We start from the raw sequence: 7535 nt of genomic DNA, 5'->3' as shown, positions 1-7535 counted from the left end.
ACCGCCGCCTTCAAACTACCTCCTCTTCTGAAACCCTAAGCGTCGTCACCCTAATCCCCCTTCGATTCCAACCAGATATGGAATCCATCAATGATATTCTTACCTTATTCATCTTGTCTCCTTACTGGCTACCCGTTTTTGGTATTACATAATGGCTTGCCTAGAATGGCAAGCAAATCTGGCAAAAATCAAACCAAATCTGGTTCAAAATCTTTAACCTGTTACTTATTCTGTCTGTGTATATCATTTTTTATCTTTGAAAGTACGAATCTTTACATATCTCTCACTGATTCGATTTAACCCTAGGTTTAGGGTTTCAGACCTTCTTTAATTGAACCAAATCTGGTTCGATTTTATGTTTCTTCTGAATAACCTCCCGTCTATGTTCATTCTATTAGAATATATGACTCTTTGCTTTATTTTTTATCGATTTTATGGTTTACCTAAAATAAGGGCTCAGATCTTTCTAGATCTAATCTGGTTCTTGACTTTTTAATTATTTTTCACTTAATCTTTCCGTCTATATGTCTCTGTGCATCTTATTATAACTCTCTTCGTTAATTTCTGACTAATTTCCACTTACCCTAAATTAGGGATTTTTGATTCTGCAAAATCAAACCAAAGCTGTTTGACTCTTTAATTATTGTGTTAAAATCTCTGTCTATATGCCTATATGCATCTCTTTGCTTGTTATTACTGCCGATTTTGTATATTTTACCTCAAACTAGTGTTTGAAACTTTTACTCTCTCCTCTTCTCGTATGGTACTGTTACTTTCCTTGTTTCCAGTCAATCTACCATGCTTCTGTTATTGCTTGCCTTATTTGCCTTGAGACTGACTGTTAATTGATATTTTCCTTATTCTAAGTAGTACTTGTCTGATTACTCGTTAATTGACTGAACTCTAACTTTAATTGAATGTCGATTTATTTTCTTTCCTTATTTGTGTATGTTTGATTTATTCCCTTATTTGTCTGCCTAATTGAACACTATTTAAACCCTTTCCCCTTTTCCCTTTAGAACAAGACTCGAACTCTCATTCTCTCACTAAAACTTAGTTCTTTTACTCTAATTCTGCTCATTGTTTCTGGTCTTAGCCGGCTGAAAGCCAAGGCCAAGTGATTCTGGAACTTAACTGCTGTAGCATATCAACTTTCTTTCTTGCTTAACTGGTAAGCCCTAATCCCTTGTCGTTTCATTCTCCATGTGTTTTCATAATCAGTATTACTTGAACACCATGTCTTGAACCTTACTTTTAACATGATTCTACTTTTCATGTTCCTATGACTCTCTTCTAATCTTATGGTTAATACTATTAGTTTAAGATTAACTATTTTGAATAATATGAATCCTCTTATAAGTTAGCTTAATGTTCAATTTGTCCTGGCACACTGTTTGTTAATCTTGTACCTGTTTTGAACCTTGCACTCTTAGGATGCTACAATCATGTAATCAGTTAATTTGTCCTAATTTGTTGCTTCTGTGAGTGATTTCCTTTCTGGCAATGTGTATAACTTCTGCCTGTATCACTGCTTAATAGGTATCATGCCTATAGGATTTAAATCAATTTCAAACCTAGAGATCATGCCTATAAGATTTAAATCAATCCAATAATAGATACCATGCCTATAGGATTAAAATCAGTTTCAAACCTAGAGATCATGCCTATAGGATTTACGTCAGTTTGACATTAGAAATCATGCCTATAGGATTTACGTTAGAAATCATGCCTATAGGATTCTATTAATTGGTTATGAGTATAATCGCCACTGTCGATCACCTAGACAATATGCCTATAGGACTTGATAATAATTCCTGATTCTGTAAACATTACTGTTTGAGGTACCCTGACGATATTCAGTAGGCAAATAATAGGTCCTAATACCTGCCTTAATGAAGCTGCTTCTATATAACACTGCTCGCCTATTTTCTCACATAGATATCCTGCCTTTAGAATCCTACAGATTAATAAAACCTGCTAATTAATTACGTGCATTTGCTGTTTATGTGAGGAGGTTAACATGAGCCCATATTTGCTTTATATTTGCAAGTCCTAACATGTTTTGTTTGTCAGCTAGTATTTTACATTTTTGAGCAACCTAGGCTTAGTCTAGAACTATCCTAAATAGAAGTCCTAATGTCTCCAGGACTATAGGTAAGGGACGAGTAATGCACGCATAGGAATCAAACTAGGATCAATTAGAGTGCTTTACGTAACAACTTAAAGATAGTAATCAGGTAGTAGGAGATGATAGTCTATGCCCGCTGAATAATATGAGTAACACCCCGACTCGAGGGAGTTACGAAGTATTATTTATGTTGCACGGGGTGATCCTTTAGGCTAAATTTTTTTAGGACCCCCATCCCTATTAAATAATCCTCTCGCTTCTTTATTAGACTAGTTCATAAGTTAAGTTCAGCCGGGACCCACCGTTGTGGACCTTGAGGGGTGCCTAATACCTTCCCCTCGAGGTAATTTCGAGCCCTTACCCGATCTCTGGTGATGTATACTGGTAACATGAGTTATCTGCTCTAGGTGACCTAACGCACCTTAATCCGTTAGGTGGGGACTCTTTCAATTCCAATTCCCTACCTCTCAAAAAGGAGTTGTCCCAGAAATGTCAAAACCAGATTTCGCGAGAAAAAGGGGGCGCGACACCAATATATATGGGTTATTGTGAGAATTTAAATATGATGCAAATCCCCTTTGGACCATGAAGGTTGTCTTCGGACGGTGAGGATGATGCCCTTAGACCATGATGTCCCGGGCCATGAATCATGTGATAAGGGATTCGCAAGCCATGAAATGATGTTCTCGGGACAAGAAAATGGTGCCTCTAAACAATGACACCTTTGAATAATGATGTGCAATATTGAGAGTTCCTCAGGCTATGGAATGGTATCTTCCGGCTATGAGGGTGATGCCTTCGGACTATGACGCCTTTGGACAAAATGGCAATGTTTCCGCCCATGAAATGCAAAGACATGATACTGGGTCATATAAGAAGAGAAACAAGATAGAGCTTAGTCTTGCATAAGATTGGGCAGAACTTAGTCCTAGGAAGGCAAAATAGTGCTAAATTTCAAATAGCATATCATTCGGTATTAGGCAAGGAAAGGCAGAGCTTAGCGTTATACAATCAGGGAGGCAATGCTTAGCCTCATGCAAGAAATGGAGACAGTGCTTATGCAATGGAAGGCAGTGCTTAGCCCTATGCAATTAGGGAGGCAGGGCTTAGCCTCATGCAAAAAGAGGAGACAGGGCTTAGTCTCATGCAATGGAAGAAAGTGCTTAGCCTTATGCAATTAGGGAGGCATTGCTTAGCCTCGTTCAAGAACAGGAGACAATGCTTAGTCTCAATGCAAGGAAAGGCATTGCTTAGGCTTATGTAAGAAAGGGAGACATTGCTTAGTCTCATGCAGGGGAAGGCACTGCTTAGCCTCATGCAATTAGGGAGGCAGGGCTTAGCCTCATGCAAGAAGAGGAGACAATGCTTAGTCTCATGCAATGGAAGGTAGTGCTTAGCCTTATGCAATTAGGGAGGCAGGGCTTAGCCTCATGCAAGGAAGGGAGACAATGCTTAATCCCATACAAGGAAAGCCAGTGCTTAGCCTTATGCAATTGAGGAGGCAGGGCTTAGCCTCATGAAAAAATAGGAGACAGTGCTTAGTCTCGTGCAATGGAAGGCAGTGCTTAGCCTTATGCAATTGAGGAGGTAGGTCTTAGCCTCATGCATAATGGGAGACAATGCTTAGCCTCATGCAAAGAAAAGATAACGAGTGATAACAGAGTATTTTCTTATCTGGAGACATGTTTGCGTTTGGCAATTTTGTCGTTATAAGGATAGTGATTTTGATATGTGTGTATTGGCGAATATTCCTTGTTCCTGCATCCAAAAAAAAAATCATGAGTTTTGCGGGGAAGGTTGGTTCGTCCCTTCGTTTTCTGCTTGCCTATGCTCCTGTCTTGAGATTCTGTTTGAGTTACCCTAGGTAACATCTGGCTGTCATAGAAATAACGTTTTCGAAAATACGCGTGGATTTGATGAATATAATTGTTTTAAAAATATAGTGGTACGCGATATCAAGTAAATTAGATGAACCAATAACTGTGACACTTTTAAAGGCATTACGACTTCTTTGCACCAGAACTTTGAGGGTCCTCCTCAAAATTCTGCCCCAGTTTAATAAGCGGTTCTTAGACCGTTCTGCATATGACGAAGTTGTCTGGACTTGCTCCAGAATTTTGAGGGTCCTCCTCAAAATTCTGCCCCAATTTTTGACCATGGGGAAAATGAAGAATTTATTAAGATGTGACCAAACCCGCAGGGCTGCCTACGTATCCCCTCTTAAACGGGAATCAGGTCAAACGTAGTTCAGTTGTATCAAATGAAGAAATGCAAACAATCTAAACATAGTATCTTTTGATTGCGTCTGAATTGATAGGCTTTGGATAAATTTCTTCGTCCATTTCTACAACTGTGAGTGCTACTCCTCTTAGTACTCGATGAACCATGTAAGGACCTTGCTAGTTGGGTGAAAACTTCCCTTTGGCCTCATCCTGATGTGAAAAGATTCGCTTCAGCACCAGCTGCCCCGGTGTGAACTGTCTGGGTCTGACCTTTTTGTTGAAATCTCTAGACATTCTGTTCTGATAAAGCTGACCATGGCATACCACATTCATTCTTTTCCCGTCAATAAGAGTCAATTGTTCATAGCAACTTTGCATCCATTCTGCATCATTGATTTTTACTTCTTGTATATTTCTCAAAGAAGGAATCTCGACTTCGGCAGGAATAACAACTTCAGTACCATAGACGAACATGTAGGGAGTTGCTTTGGTTGATGTGCGAACTATGGTACGATACCCCAATAAGGCAAATGGTAATTTCTCGTGCCATTGCTTGTGGTTGTCTACCATCTTTCTCAATATGTTCTTGATATACTTGTTTGCGGCCTCCACGCTCCATTTATTTGAGGTCTGTATGCTGTGGAATTCTTATGCTTGATCTTGAAGGTTTCACACATAGCTTTCATTAGGTTGCTATTGAGGTTGGTGGCGTTGTCAGTGATGATGGATTCTGGTACCCAGAATCGACAAGCAATACGATCCCTGTCAAAATCTACGATGACTTTCTTGGTTACAGCCTTGTAAGATGCAGCCTCAACCCACTTTGTGAAGTAGTCTATGGCCACTAAAATGAACCTGTGCCCATTCGAAGCAGCAGGCTCGATCGAACCGATGACATCCATTCCCCAAGCGGCAAAAGGCCAAGGTGCACTTGTTGTATTGAGTTTATTTGGTGGTACACGTATTATATCTGCATGTATTTGGCTGATGACACTTTTGGACATACCTGATGCAGTCTGTTTCCATAGTCATCCAAAAATATCCTGCTCTCAATATCTTTTTGGCTAAAATGAAACCGTTCATGTGTGGTCCGCAAGTTCCGGCGTGTATCTCTTCGAGCAGGCTGGAAGCTTCTTTAGCGTCGACGCACCGTAATAACCCTAGGTCTGTAGTCCTTCTGTATAGAATTCCTCCACTTTGGAAGAAATGGTTGGATAATCTTTGGAATGTACGTTTCTGAGTATGATTTTCATGTTCCGGGTATTCTCCTTTTGCCAAGTATTCCTTGATATCACGGAACCACGGATTCCCATCCGTTTCTTCTTCAACATGAGTGTAATAAGCTGGCTGGTTATGAATTCTCACTGGAATAGGGTCGATGAAGTTCTTGTCTGAGTGCTGTATCATGGAGGACAAAGTGGCCAGTGCGTCTGTGAACTCATTCTGTATTCTCGGAACATGTTTGAATTCTATCTTTGTGAATCTTTTCATCAACTCTTGCACATGATACAAATACGGTAGTATTTTGGTATTCTTTGCGGCCCACTCTCCTAGAACCTGATGTACCAGAAGGTCTGAGTCACCAATTACTAACAATTACTAGATATTCATGTCAATGGCCAAATTGAGCCCCAAGATGCAAGCCTCGTATTCTGCCATATTGTTGGTGCACGGTTATCTGAGTTTCGCGGATATCGGATAGTGTTGATCTGTCTCCGACACCAAAACAGCTCCAATACCCACTCCTTTGAAATTTGCAGCCCCGTCGAAGAACATTCTCCAACCATCGTAAGTTTTAGTGATATCTTCTCCTACAGTAGACATGTGATTTTTGACCCTCCCCAAGATTTTTTATATTTTAGCATGTAAATATTTAATTTAGGCCTAATATAGTTATTTCAACTATTTTTGACTTCTTGACTTTATTTTCGTCATAAAAATGGAAAATTACAAAAAAATATTTTAGTTTACGTATCTTTCATAAATTTAAATAAAAAATATACAAAATAGTACTTATTTTTATCTTTACATAATCTTGAAAATACCAAAAAATATATAATAGTTTCATGTTAGCTTTTGCATTGTGTAGTATTTTTATCTTATTTTGAAAGGAGTCAATTAAGGTGTTGGATCACAATTTTAAGAGTTTTAGAACCCAGTTCTTGACCCAATTCGGATTAGTCCATTAAGCCTAGGGACCCTTCTAGACTCTTCTTTGGAACAAAAACAAATAAAAAGACCCGAAGGACTTAACACAAAAAGACCTAGGGACTAATTGGCAAAATACACAAAAATACACCTAAACCTAGACTCTACCTATAAAGTAATGCTGAAAATTGGCAAAAGGGGAACAAAAAACAAAGGAGGCCTAAGAAATCTGAGAAAAAGTTGCGCCTCAAAAGAACAGTACCCCCTACCCCCCGCGTCGTCTTCTCCAAGCGACCTCTCCTTTCTTCTTCGAACCAGCAGCAACCAAGTAACAACCAACACTAGCTACATCGACGACCATCCTCCTGCACTTTTCCAAACGACCATACACACACACACAAAGAACGCCAAAAAATCAGCGACACACCAGGCTTTCAAGCTCCTTAGCTGCCATTGCCGGAAACCGGCCAGCTCTCACTCTTTCCATGGCTGCCGCTGCCGGAGGTGATGACCGGCGACGGCTCTGACTATCACTCCTCTGTATAGCCGCTGTTTCTGACCTTTCTTTCCCCTCTACTTCTTTGTTTTGCTGGAGTCTCACTATCGACGTTGAACGAACATAAAACCGGCGATAGTCGTCGAAACTGTTGAAATTTGCCTCTGCTGAGTTATATCGAAATTGAGGTGTGGACGTCATTTGAGGTTGTCCGCTCGAGATTTCTGGGCAGATTCGTGGTTCGTTGAGGTTCCTATCGCAGTCCGAGATCGGATCCAGATTGATGTTTTTGCTCTAAATCTTGTAAGGTCCGAATTCCTTTTGAATTTCTGTTTGGCGAGAACTCTTTAAGGTCCATTTCTAACTGTATTCTTCAATGTTTTTGTATGATTCATTTGAATGAGTTTGTTAAAAATGGTTATCTTATGTGCCTTGAAATTTTATCTTGGTGTGCAATTTCGTTAAATAAGATTTGCTGCTAATGAGCATGTGTGTGAAATTGTGTTTGATTGATTTACTAGAGTTAAATATTTTATCCAAG

The sequence above is a fragment of the Nicotiana attenuata genome, chromosome 9, assembly GCF_001879085.1.
Source record: "Nicotiana attenuata strain UT chromosome 9, NIATTr2, whole genome shotgun sequence".
In the NCBI taxonomy this organism is placed as follows: domain Eukaryota; kingdom Viridiplantae; phylum Streptophyta; class Magnoliopsida; order Solanales; family Solanaceae; genus Nicotiana; species Nicotiana attenuata.
Note: the sequence above shows the minus strand (reverse complement) of the source record.